The sequence below is a fragment of the Nelumbo nucifera genome, chromosome 1 (assembly GCF_055504915.1).
Source record: "Nelumbo nucifera cultivar China Antique chromosome 1, China Antique-T2T, whole genome shotgun sequence".
NCBI lineage: Eukaryota > Viridiplantae > Streptophyta > Magnoliopsida > Proteales > Nelumbonaceae > Nelumbo > Nelumbo nucifera.
Window position 1 is genome coordinate 50,016,809 of NC_142649.1, and position 11,811 is coordinate 50,028,619.

The window sequence follows — 11,811 nt, forward strand, 5'->3', positions numbered from 1 at the left end:
GTGTACATGATTTAAGTTGGGTTTCTTTTCAACCCACAAATCTAAAGGTGTCTTAAGAACTTCCTTTGTTGGAACCCTATTTAGTATTTACACTATAGTTTTAAGGGCTTCACCTTACAAATTTTGTGGTAGAGAGGAGTTAGACATCATACTCTTCACCATGTCCATAAGTGTTCTATTTCTCCTTTCTGCCACACCATTCTAATAAGGAGAACCCGACATGTTCTATTGTGTGACAATACCATGCTCTCAAAGAAACAAAGCGAAGGCCCTTGGATTTTGACCAGTTTCTGTGTACCTACCATAATACTCCCCACCTCTATTAAACCTTACGACTTTAATGGTCTTTCCTGTTTATTTCTCCACCTCTACTTTAAATACTTTAAATGCCTCTAGGGCTTCTAATTTTTCATATAGTCGATAAAGATACATATATCTAGAATGATCATTGATTAAAGTGATGAAGTATCTTTGACCACCCAGGCAGGGAGTAGGTAGGGGTCCACAAATGTCTGTATGGATCAAGTCTAAAATTACACTACTTCTTGTGGCCTTCATTCCACTCTTGGTAGTTTGTTTTTCCTTCATACAACTTACACAAGTGGGGAACTTAGTGAAATCTGTAAGTTACAATATCCCATCACTAACTAACCTTTTGAGCCAATCGATTGATATGTGACCCAACCTTTTGTGCCACAAGGTTAGTGAATCTTCTTCATGAAAGCTCCTTTTAATACCCGTATTGCATCTTAAGACCAATTTGGTCTCGCCCAATGAGTAGTCCAACTTATAAAGGTTGTTAACTAAGAAACCATTTTCAACTAATTTATTGGATTTAAAAGCTCAAATTTTGAACCAATAAAAACTAGTTTAAAACCATCTAAAGTTGAAAACTAAAATCAAATTCCTAGAAAACCCTGGGACAAACACAGTGCTGTTTAAAAATAACTCAAAACCATCGGAAAGAAATAATTTAAATGACTCAAAACCTTGGGACAACCTTCACTTCGAGGTGACTCCATTTCCAAGATAGATATACTACTCACTTGGGCTTAGTGAGTAGTATTTGGTTGAAGAATTTTATCATAGGACTCGATGCCTTAGTGCTCGACTATGTGGATAAACCGATAAAGTTGTTTTGTGACAATTCTGTGGCTATGTTGTTTTTGAAGAACAACAAGAGTATTAGTCAAAGTAAATATATTGACTTAAAGTACTTAGTAGTGAGGGACGGAGTGTAAGAACGGAAAATAATCATGGAGCATATAAGACGTAAACTCATGATTGCGGATTCAATGACTAAGGGGTTGCCACCTAATGTGTTTATAGGCCATGCTAAAAACATGGGAGTTGCCAGTTCTTTTACAAACTCAATATGGTGACATGTGTCAATAATTAATTTTTCCATTCTTGTAGTCCTGTAACTATCTACTGCATGTACATTATAATAATAGGAAGGCGCAAGAGCACAACTAGGACTGATGTATATAATCCACTACATTGAGGGTTACAAGTGTAAATGTCATGATGCATGGATGGAAACTCCACTTTTAGGAGAGATTGCCATGATCTAAGTTATATAAGTAATTAGCTAAGTGAATTTTGAGAATCACCATGAGCTCTTATCAAGCTACATCCTTCCATTGTTGACCACACTTGGGCCAAGTGGGAGATTGTTAGAGTTTAGGACTCATAAGGTCATGGCTCATTGTTGTGTTCATTGGGGTTTCTTACCTAAAAACTCTCATTTTGGTTGAGTTAAAACTACAAGGCCCTAGAATCTCTCAACTTTCTTATCATTTGGGAGTGTTTGAGCAAAATAGGGGATGTGGTTGATTCTAATAAGCTATTGTAGAGGAGGTTCCTTGATGGGGGTGAGGGAAATTACCTAGAAAATAGGTGGATAGGGTCCCTCCCTTTTAGCATTTTATTCTAAGAGTAGAGAATCCCTGCTCATTCTTACTCTTACCACCGAACTTTCTTTGAGAAAGAGAGATTATGGAAAAGGGACATTAGGCTCTAGCCTCTCTAGGTACTAGAGCAAGTACAAACTCTATTAAGAGAGAATAGAAAACTTGCAAAATATTGCAAGACTATTAGTCCACATAGAAAAAGTTCACAAATAGGAGTAATTTACCAAAGTCAGAAAAGGAGGACCGTTTGAATAGCTGATCAATCAACTCTTGGGAAACGTTCTACCTAGCTAGAAATCTAAAGACAGATTTATGGTGATGGAATTGTAGGTATGACCATTGTTTAGTTTATTGTTATTATTTGGTGCAAGTTTTGTTAACATTCAGTCAACCAATAATATATACATAAAATAATAATTTTAATCGGACTTAGATTTTTATCGAATTAGATAGGGTTAAATCTACATCCAATCTGATTTTTAATGAGATGCAATTTTTAATATCTGAATTCAGGACAATCGGGTTTGGTGTCCAATTGGGTTTAGGATTTTTGGAGTCACTTGACAGGCATAGGTTTAATGGAAAGATTGGCCCATAAATCTATACTACTATTAAAAGTATGAATTAGATCTAGATTTTGGATTTTTTTAGTAAAAAACACTTAATTATTTATTAAACTTAGTCTCTCATGACAAAAAATATAATTAAAACTACTACTATATTTAAGGTATTAACTCCCATTTTTTAGTAAAATAACTCCGCTTAATTATTTCTTGTCATTAAGTCCTATATTTAAGGTATTAACTCCCATTTCATTTCATTAAATTCTATATTTAAGTCACATTAAATAAATGAGCTTTGTAGACTTTATTGACTGAAACACCCCTACTTATTATGAATTTAGTCACTCTTTAACTGTGGCCAATAAATGTAATTGAAAGTATTATTACTTTCTACTTCATTAAATTCCCTCTCATTAAAGTATTAGATCTCATTCTCTCTCCTTAAAAACTTTATTTGAAGTATTTTTGTTCTCACTAATAAACTTTACAAATTAAATCTATATCTAATAATTTTAATAATGTAAAACCTATTGATGTAACCGTTTTTGGTCACGTACCATTTTTAGTGATGTATAAATTTTTTGGCTAAGTACCTCGTTGTTTGACCCGGTGGTGATGTGCCTTGGTGATGAGCTACTTGGTGACGAACTGTCTGGTGGTGCTCCCTGGTGACGAACTGCCTTGGTGATGAGCTACTTGGTGGCGAACTCCCTGGGGGAGAACTGCTTGGTGACGAACTGCTTGGTGGCGAACTGCCCGGTGGCGAGCTCCCTGGTGGAGAGCTACTTGGTGACGAACTGCCTGGTGGTGCTCCCTGGTGGTGAACTGCTTGGGGGCGAACTGCCTAGTGGCGAACTCCTTGGTGGCGAACTCCCTGGTGGTGAACTCCTTGGTGGCGAACTGCCTGATGGCGAACTGCCTGGTGGCGAGCTGCCTGGTGGCGAACTGCCTGGTGGCGAACTGCCTGGTGGTGAATTGCCTGGGGGCGAACTACTTCGGGGCGAACTGCCTGGTGGCGAACTCCCTGGTGGCGAACTGCCTGGGGGCGAACTGCCTGGGGGCGAACTGCCTGGTGGCGAACTCCCTGGTGGCGAACTGCCTGGGGGCGAACTGCCTGGTGGCGAACTGCCTGGTGGCGAACTGCCTGGTGACGAAATGTCTGGTGGCGAACTACCTGGTGGTGAACTCCCTGGTGGCGAACTGCCTGGGGGACTCGTCACTTGACTTGCTCCTAGGCGGCCTGCAACTCAGAGGATGGTGGAGCTCCCTGGTGCAGCGCAACCCGACTACCCTCCGCATGAGGTGATTTTCTCTCCTTTGTAGGCGGCGGGAGCTGAGGGACCTGCGAGAATTGAATCAGAGGACCCGGGGGTATTTTCTCGGCGGGGACCCTCCGATGCCTAAGTTAGCATTCTGATTACAGAGGGCTTGGAGAGAAATGAGAGAGCTAAAGAGCGGGGTTTACCATCATTTTTCCTCCCCTTTGGCTTTGGGGGTCAGAGTCATTATATAGTGGTGCCCTCGCGGGTTAGGTGGGTGAAAAGCCTTCAAACGGTAAGACGTCATATCCCGTCATAACCGGGGTACGGTGATGAACTCCTCGAGGTTGTCAGGCTGGCGCTTGTGTCAGGCGGCCAGGTCGGCGCCTGGGCCAGGTTGTCAGGTCGGCGCCTGTGTCAGTCGGCGGGTCGATGTCCGGGCCAGGTTGCCAGGCCGGCGCCTGTGTCTGTCGGCAGGTCGGTGTCCGAGCCAGGTTGCCAGGTCGGCGCCTGTGTCCGGGCTAGGTTGTTAGGTCGACGCCTGTGTCAGTCGGCGGGTCGGTGTCCGGGCCAGGTTGCCAGGCTGGCGCCTGTGTTTGTCGATGGGTCGGTGTCCGGGCCAAGTTGCCAGGTCAGCACCTGTGTCTGGGCCAGGTTGTCAGGTCGGCGCCTGTGTCTGGGCCAGGTTGCCAGGTCGGTGCCTGTGTCCGGGCCAGGTTGCCAAGTCGGCGCCTGTGGCAGGCTGATCCGGCCAGGTCGCGCAGGTCGCGCGTAGGCCGCGCCAGGTCGCGCACAGGCCGCGCGGGCCGCGCCAGGCCGCGTGCAGGCCGCTCGTAGGCCTAATGCAGGTCGCTCCAGGCCAGCCAGACCGATGCCCGGGGGGGACACCAACTTGGTAAGTTGTTGCCTAGGTGTTTGCCTAGTTGTCACGAGGTGCCACGTGTCGCAATTTCATTGGAGGGCCAAATCTGCCTTCATCAACTATGTTCAAAACCGACTTGAAAATTAATTAAATAAACCACCCTTTTGTTTGAGTGGCAAGTAAATAGTTGAGCCATCTGTGTCAAATGGGTCAACCAATGTCCTCAAAGTTAAATAATAAAAATTTAAAAATAAATATAACATTACAAAAATTATAAAAGTTGTGAAAAATTTTAGTCACATCCTCTAATACTATCTATTTATCATATCAAACAACAATAAGCATGTTAAATAAAAGTGCTTTTATTTAATGGAAATGAAATACAATATTTAAAACTGACCAAAAATCGAAACCGTTTTCCTATTTAAGTGGTGGGTCAGTGGTTTAACCTTTTAGGTCAGATGGATTAACCCATGATATAAAAAATAAATAATAAAAATTTAAAAAATATATAAAGAGACACAACAATTATTAAAAACATAGAAATTTTGTAAAAAACATTCGGTGCATCGTGTGCATTCGACCAGAAGTTGGCTAGGGCCTGGGCTTTGATGGTGGGTTGAGGTGCATAGTCAATGTCAAACTTGCTCAACTCCACGCTCCACTTGATCAGGTTCCCTAATGTCTCCAGCCTCTGCAGCACTTGCTTCAATGGCTAGTCAGTTAGTATCCAGACGTAATGTGCTTGAAAATAGGGCCAGAGCTTTCTTGCCAAGGTGACAAGGGCCAGGGTGACTTTTTCAATGTTCAAGTACCGCATCTTAAAATCCATGAGGACCTTGTTGGTGTAGTAGATTGGCCTTTGGGTTTTGCCCTCCTCCTTTACTAGAACCGAACTGATCACTTCGTCTAGTAGGGGTGTACATAGAGCGAATTCAAATCGAATCAGACTTGCTTGAATTTGAAACCGATTAAATATATAGATATTCAAATTCGATTCGATATCCGATGGTTTTTTGAAACAATACACCTTATTCGAATTCATCGAGAAATTCGAATATTCGATTTCGATTTGAATTCGAAAAAAAAATCTCTCCAACTTCACCAAAGGAGGAAGGAGAAGAAACTTGATTAGAAGATTATCGTTCTCTATTCATCCAACTTCCAAAAAACAAAGAAAAAACAGATTAAAAAAATGAACCATAACCATCTATTTAGTGTTGCTACGTTGATATGCCCTACAACAAACGTCGTCGGTGGTGTAATCTACAACAAAGAAATCGGCGACTGCCATGTTAATGCCTTCTGCTACATACATGAGAAAGAGGGATAAAGGAAAAACAAGAAAGCGATTGAGAAATGAAAATTCAAAAAAAAAACTTAAATACACAAAATAAAAGTAAAACAAGAAACGTTGAGCAGATGCAGAGAAAAATGCTGAGAGAACGAACGAAGAAGAAGAAAGAAAGTTGAAGTTATCTAAATCGGTAAAAGTACAAGCTAATTAATGAAACCCACACTTTTGATAAAAATATTAAAATATTATTTAAAAATCATCATAAAAGTTGTCTTAATTCAATCTTTTATTATTAAAATAATATAAAAGAAAAAGTAGTCAAAAGTCATCATTCGTTGTGACGACTAATACTAACATCGATGTACATTTATATATATATATAATTTATATTTTATAATATAATCGAATCAAATATTTATTGAATCGAATTGATTTCTATTCAAATTCGATTCGAAAAGTTTATCGGTAAAGAAGTGTTATTCATAGGGTTAGGCTTCATAAGTAGGGGTGGCGAGCTCAAGTAACGCTTTAACTCTTGGAAGGACCATTCACACTCCTTGGTTCACTATGTCTTTAACCTTTTTGAGTGCCTTGAAGAATGGCAAGCAATGGTCCACAGACTTCGACATAAATCTACTCAGTTCAGCTATCCGTCTAGTGAGGTGCTACATTTCTTTGTGTGTCCGTAGTGACTATATGTCCAAGTCGGCTTGAATCTTCTCCTGATTTGCTTCAATCCCCCTCTAGGTTAGTATGAAGCCTAAGAACTTGTCAGAGCCAATGCCAAAGGCGCACTTCATCGGATTCAGCTTTATTTGGTATTTCTTAAGGAGGCCAAAGACCTCCTTTAGATCGGCCAGGTGCTACTCTTATTTCTTTCTCTTCACCAACATGTCATCTACATAGGCTTCCACATTACAACCAGGCTGTTATTTGAAGATGTGGTTCACCAACCTTTGATAAGTGGCACCAACATTCTTCATTCCGAAGGGCATCACCTTGTAACAGTATAGTCCTTCGTCCATGATGAAAGTGGTCTTCTCCTAGTTGTCTAGGTGAATTTAGATTTGGTTTTAATCGGAGAAGGCATCCATGAAGCTTAGGAGCTCGTGCTCCACTATTGTGTCAATCGACAAGCCGGTTGATCCTTGGTAGGGGGAAGTTGTCTTTCGTGCAGACTCTGCTCAGGTCGATGAAATCAATGCAAATTCTCCACTTCTCATTGGCCTTCTTGACCATCACCACGTTAACTAGCCATTCTGGGTAAGTTACTTCTCGAGCAAAGCTAGCATCAAGTAGCTTTTGCACTTCTTTGTTGATTACTTGCCACCATTCAGAGGTGAAACTCCTCTTCTTCTACCTCATGGGTCGGTAGCGCAGGTTAGTATTAAGCTGGTGTGTGATGACCTCGGGGTCGATTCCCAACATGTCTGTTGTTGACCATGCAAACATGTCGGCATTGGCTCTCAGAAACTGCACGGTGTCGTCTTTGAGGCTGCCTTCTAGCAGGGATCTTATCTAACGGTTTTCTCCAAGTTGTCAAAAAGAGGCACCTGGACGAGGTCTTCCACAAGCTAGTCGTACTGTGTCTGCAACTCGTCTCTTAGGTCTATACTATCAGTGGTGAGTGCCTCACTGGTGTGGGGTCTTCCTCTGAAAGCCGTCAGGTAACATTGTCTCACGGCTCTTTGATTTCATAGAGCAACACCTACTCTGTAAGGGGTTGGAAATTTCATGGCAAAGTGGTACATAGAAACTAAGGCTCGTAATGCATTCAATGTTGGTCAGTCAATAATGGCATTGTATGGTGACAAGATGCAGACCACGATAAAATCTACCATTGTTGTGGTAGTGATGAGGCCATCACCTATTAGCAACAACATGGTGATTTTCCCTTGAGATATTAGTGAGTCTCCAACGATCCTACCAAAGGGGTGTTAACTGGCATCAGACAGTCTTTCCCCAATGCCGAGTTGTTCAAAGGCCTCCTTAAAGAGGATGTCGACTGAGCTCCCTATGACTACCAGTATCCTTTGGACTTCGAAGTTCATGATTTTAGTGGTTATTACTAGAATGTCATCATGCGGTGTCTACACCCCCTGAGGTCATTGCCGGTGACGGTGATGAGGGTGTCCTGCCTCGTTCTCTTCGGTTCCCTGTCTTCGACCTGATGCAACCTAGCATAGGCCTTGCAGAGTGAGTTGCTCTCTCCTCTAGAGACCATCCTGCTTGAGATTATGGCGATGACCCCAACAAGGGGAGCTTGGACTGGGGGCGCATCAGTGTGGTGCAGTTCTTATTTGGGTTTGTGCTATTTGATGTCTACGAACCCGATGAGGTATCCACGCTGGACAAGGCCTTCCAAGTGGTGGCGCAGATTGTGGCAACTCTCGATTTCATGGCCATGGTCTTAGTGAAAGTTATAGTACTTGTCTTGATTCCTCTTGTTGTTTTGGGACTTCATCTTCTTAGGCCACCTGACACGTTTAGTGGGGTGAAGTTACGGTACATCGGCGGTGGGGTTCTTGGTCTACGGTTAGGGCGTCGGTCTTGCCTCTTATTCTCCTAATCTAATCTCTGCTTGTTGTGGTCTTTCCGCTTCCGGTCATGTTGGTCCTCTTCACTCATGCGTAGAGCCTGGGCTTCTTCAACATTCATGTACTTTTGCGTGTGCCTCATAAGCGCAATCAGGTTGGACGGAGGATTCTTTTGTAATGAGAAGTTGAACATTGATGAGTGCAACCCTTTCATGATGGTGGCTATGGCGACTGACTGGTGCAGAGCTCGGACTTGAAGGGCTTCAACATTGAATTTCGCCAAGTAATCTCTCAAGGTCTCTCCTTTTCTATGATGCACTTGCATGAGGCTGGCCGAGGTCTTCCAATGTCTTTGGATGGTGGTGAACTATGCCAGGAATTGCGCTTCCAACTATTCCCAGGAGGCTATGGACCATGGTTGGAGTGAGGCCTAATAGGATCTAGCGACTCCTTGAAGGGTTACAACGGAGGCCTTGCACATGAGGCCCTCGGATGATTCGTGCAACATCATTATCACCTTGAATCCTTTGAGATGATCATTAGGATATGAGGCTCCATCATAGTTGTCGAACTAAGGGGGTCACCTTTTGGCTGGGGGGACCTCGTCAACAATTTCCTACACCAAGATGGGCTCTTTTGTGAGGTGCTGGTCGTGGTGTGGTTTTGCTGGTCAGGCCATCGAAGGAGCTACGTTGTGGTTTGCTTGGCTGCTTTCCAGTTCGGCCAACCTTTTTCGTAGGTCTCTGATCTCGGCGTCCCGATTTGCTAGCACCGTGTTTATGGACTTCTCCGCATTTGGAGCTGCTTTCCGGTCTCGGACCAAGTTGGATTCGGCTATCGAGACTGGAGGCTATTGCAAATGCTGGCCAAGTCATTCTCTCACCGGAATTCTGTTGCTAGAGTGGTGGGATTTACTATGGGCGTCGTGTGCACGAGGCCATGATGGAGAATCGGACTTCCGGGATGGCTGGGGCACCCACGATTAGATTGAGCCCTTTTCCTAGTCTGCGTGGTGCCTTTTGAGGTCCTCAGCGTAACGATCAACCATTGTAGGCGCCTGCGTGGCATGGCAAGCGGCTGGGGTAGCCTGTGTCAGCTGCCCAAATGTTTCCATCATGGCAAGGATGCGGTTGACCTTCTACTACATTGTATGGAACTATGCAGGGTCGACTGTTGTCTGAGGTTGGGCCTCTCGAGATGGAGAGCTACAGAATGAGTGGGATTCTTGAGATGGGGAATGAGCTCTAAAGTGATTGAATGTGTTCTTTGGCATGATTGTTTTCGATGTATGGTAAGAGGTTTGGGAACTGGCCATTTGTATGTTTCCCACAAATGGCACCAATCTGATGTTGTCCGATCCGAGGTGTTTCGAACCGAAGATGTAGTTAGATAGTCTTGCCAATCGGATGAGGCTGAGGTGGAAGGACGAAGCCGTACACCAAGATCTACAACCACAGGAAGAGTCAAAGGCCCGAGGAATTATTCCCCGAATAGGCACTCTGACACTCAAGTCAATAAGGTAATAGGGTTGGCCAAGACAAGTAGATTAGAGTGATGCTAGTTTTGAGTTGAAGAGAGGGTGTGAAGGGGTGCTAAGTGAATAGAGAGCTAAAAATTCCTTTACCTCGAGTGGGGAATTCCCATTTATAGCTGAACATCCGTGCTCTGGTAGAATAAGGCTTTCAGGGTTGTAGGAATGAAGTTATCCGCTAAGGTCTTCACAGAGTTTCTTTTTCCCTGGTGGAGTCTACTTCCTTGTTTATGTGGGACACTCCTTAATCACACTCTTCCGTTACACGGTTTTGGGTGACGATACTGACGTGGTCCAAAGAGGGCGGCCATGAAATTCACCACTTGGCACCCTTGGCCAGCTAGGCAACCACCCAAACAAGTTATATGAAATTAGTAGCTCTATTTTGTTTTAGTTACTAAAAAAAATGCCATTATATATATATATATCTTGCCATTTAATAACAAGCGAAGTGCCTAAACTGAAAACTTTATTGCTCTATCTTTTAGTAAATAAGATTTTAAGTAGCTTGAGACTCCACTAAAAAACAAAGCATCAAATCATTCAAATGGCCCCTAAATGACAATTAACAAAAGACAAAGTAAGTAATAATTCTATCGGTGTGAGCTTGTCCTATACTGGGAGTTCAAATCTGCGCCCCATGAGGGGGCGCCCCACAATGTCCCACAGTGCATCCCCGCCTTGTATTGGGTTGGGAACATCTCCTGATAGCATTGGTCCCAAATCCAAATAAAAGAGGTTTGTGTTCAGTTGGTAGCGGGTATGACACCCATAATTTAATAATGAATAGGAAAATTCTCGATTAGTATCCTGTACTTGAGCCTAGTTAGTGTTATTTTGGTCCCTGAACTTTAAAACACAACAATTTAGTACCTGAACTTTTAAAATGTATCAATCTAGTATCAGCCGTTAACCAACTATTAAGTGGCATTTGAAAAGATACAAATTTCCTTCAAGTGTCGTCTAACTCTCTTTATCAATCATCTAAACGTTGACAAAAAATAAATAGTCCCAAATCTTTGTCTGTTCTATTCAAAAAAATTAGAATCACGCCTTAATAAACATTCTTATAACCCTAACTATCTTAAATAAAAAAGACAATGATTTTCATTTTTTATCAACCTTTAAATAATTGATAAAGAAAATTAAACATTTGACCGTAAATCAAGAGAATGGATTGGCGAAATAAGATTTATGTAAACAAGTCATATATATGGGACAAGATGATGAAAAAACAAAACGAGTCATTGAATTTAACCACTTGAGTCGTTATCAAGCAACCATTTTAGCCCCCAACTCAGTGGCTCAAATGGTCGTCCCGTGACAAGGAGTGCATTAGATGTCGCACCGTTCGGCTTCAGTCAGTGCAAATTCATGCTCACACTGTTCCAACACTCTTTTGCAGTCTTGCACGGGAATATCTCAATGCTCATTAATATGTAGGTATTCCCGATGTAAGGCCGTAAAAGCTGTTGGAACAGACAATGCACTGATTGGAACTGATCTGGATGTTGCAACTGAAACAACATTTCAGTCAGTGCAAGCCCGCCTTACACTCATGCACCGGGAATATCTCCGTACCTATGCACCCTTATTACATGTAGAGAGAAAGATATTCTCAATGCAAATTCCTAAAAGCCTGTTTGAACAGGCCTCGCACTGACTAAGCCAGCCAAATTCGATGGGAGATATTCCCACCACTGGTGGTTGAGACATTCTTAAGTACGGTAGTTGAAATTTGAAATGGCTAGCATGTTATCAAGTACATGTTCACTTTTCACATTTTCTGGCTTCCAAGGATAAGATTGGATAGGGATTCCCGATTCCAGGCTTCCAGCTGCCTAGCAAA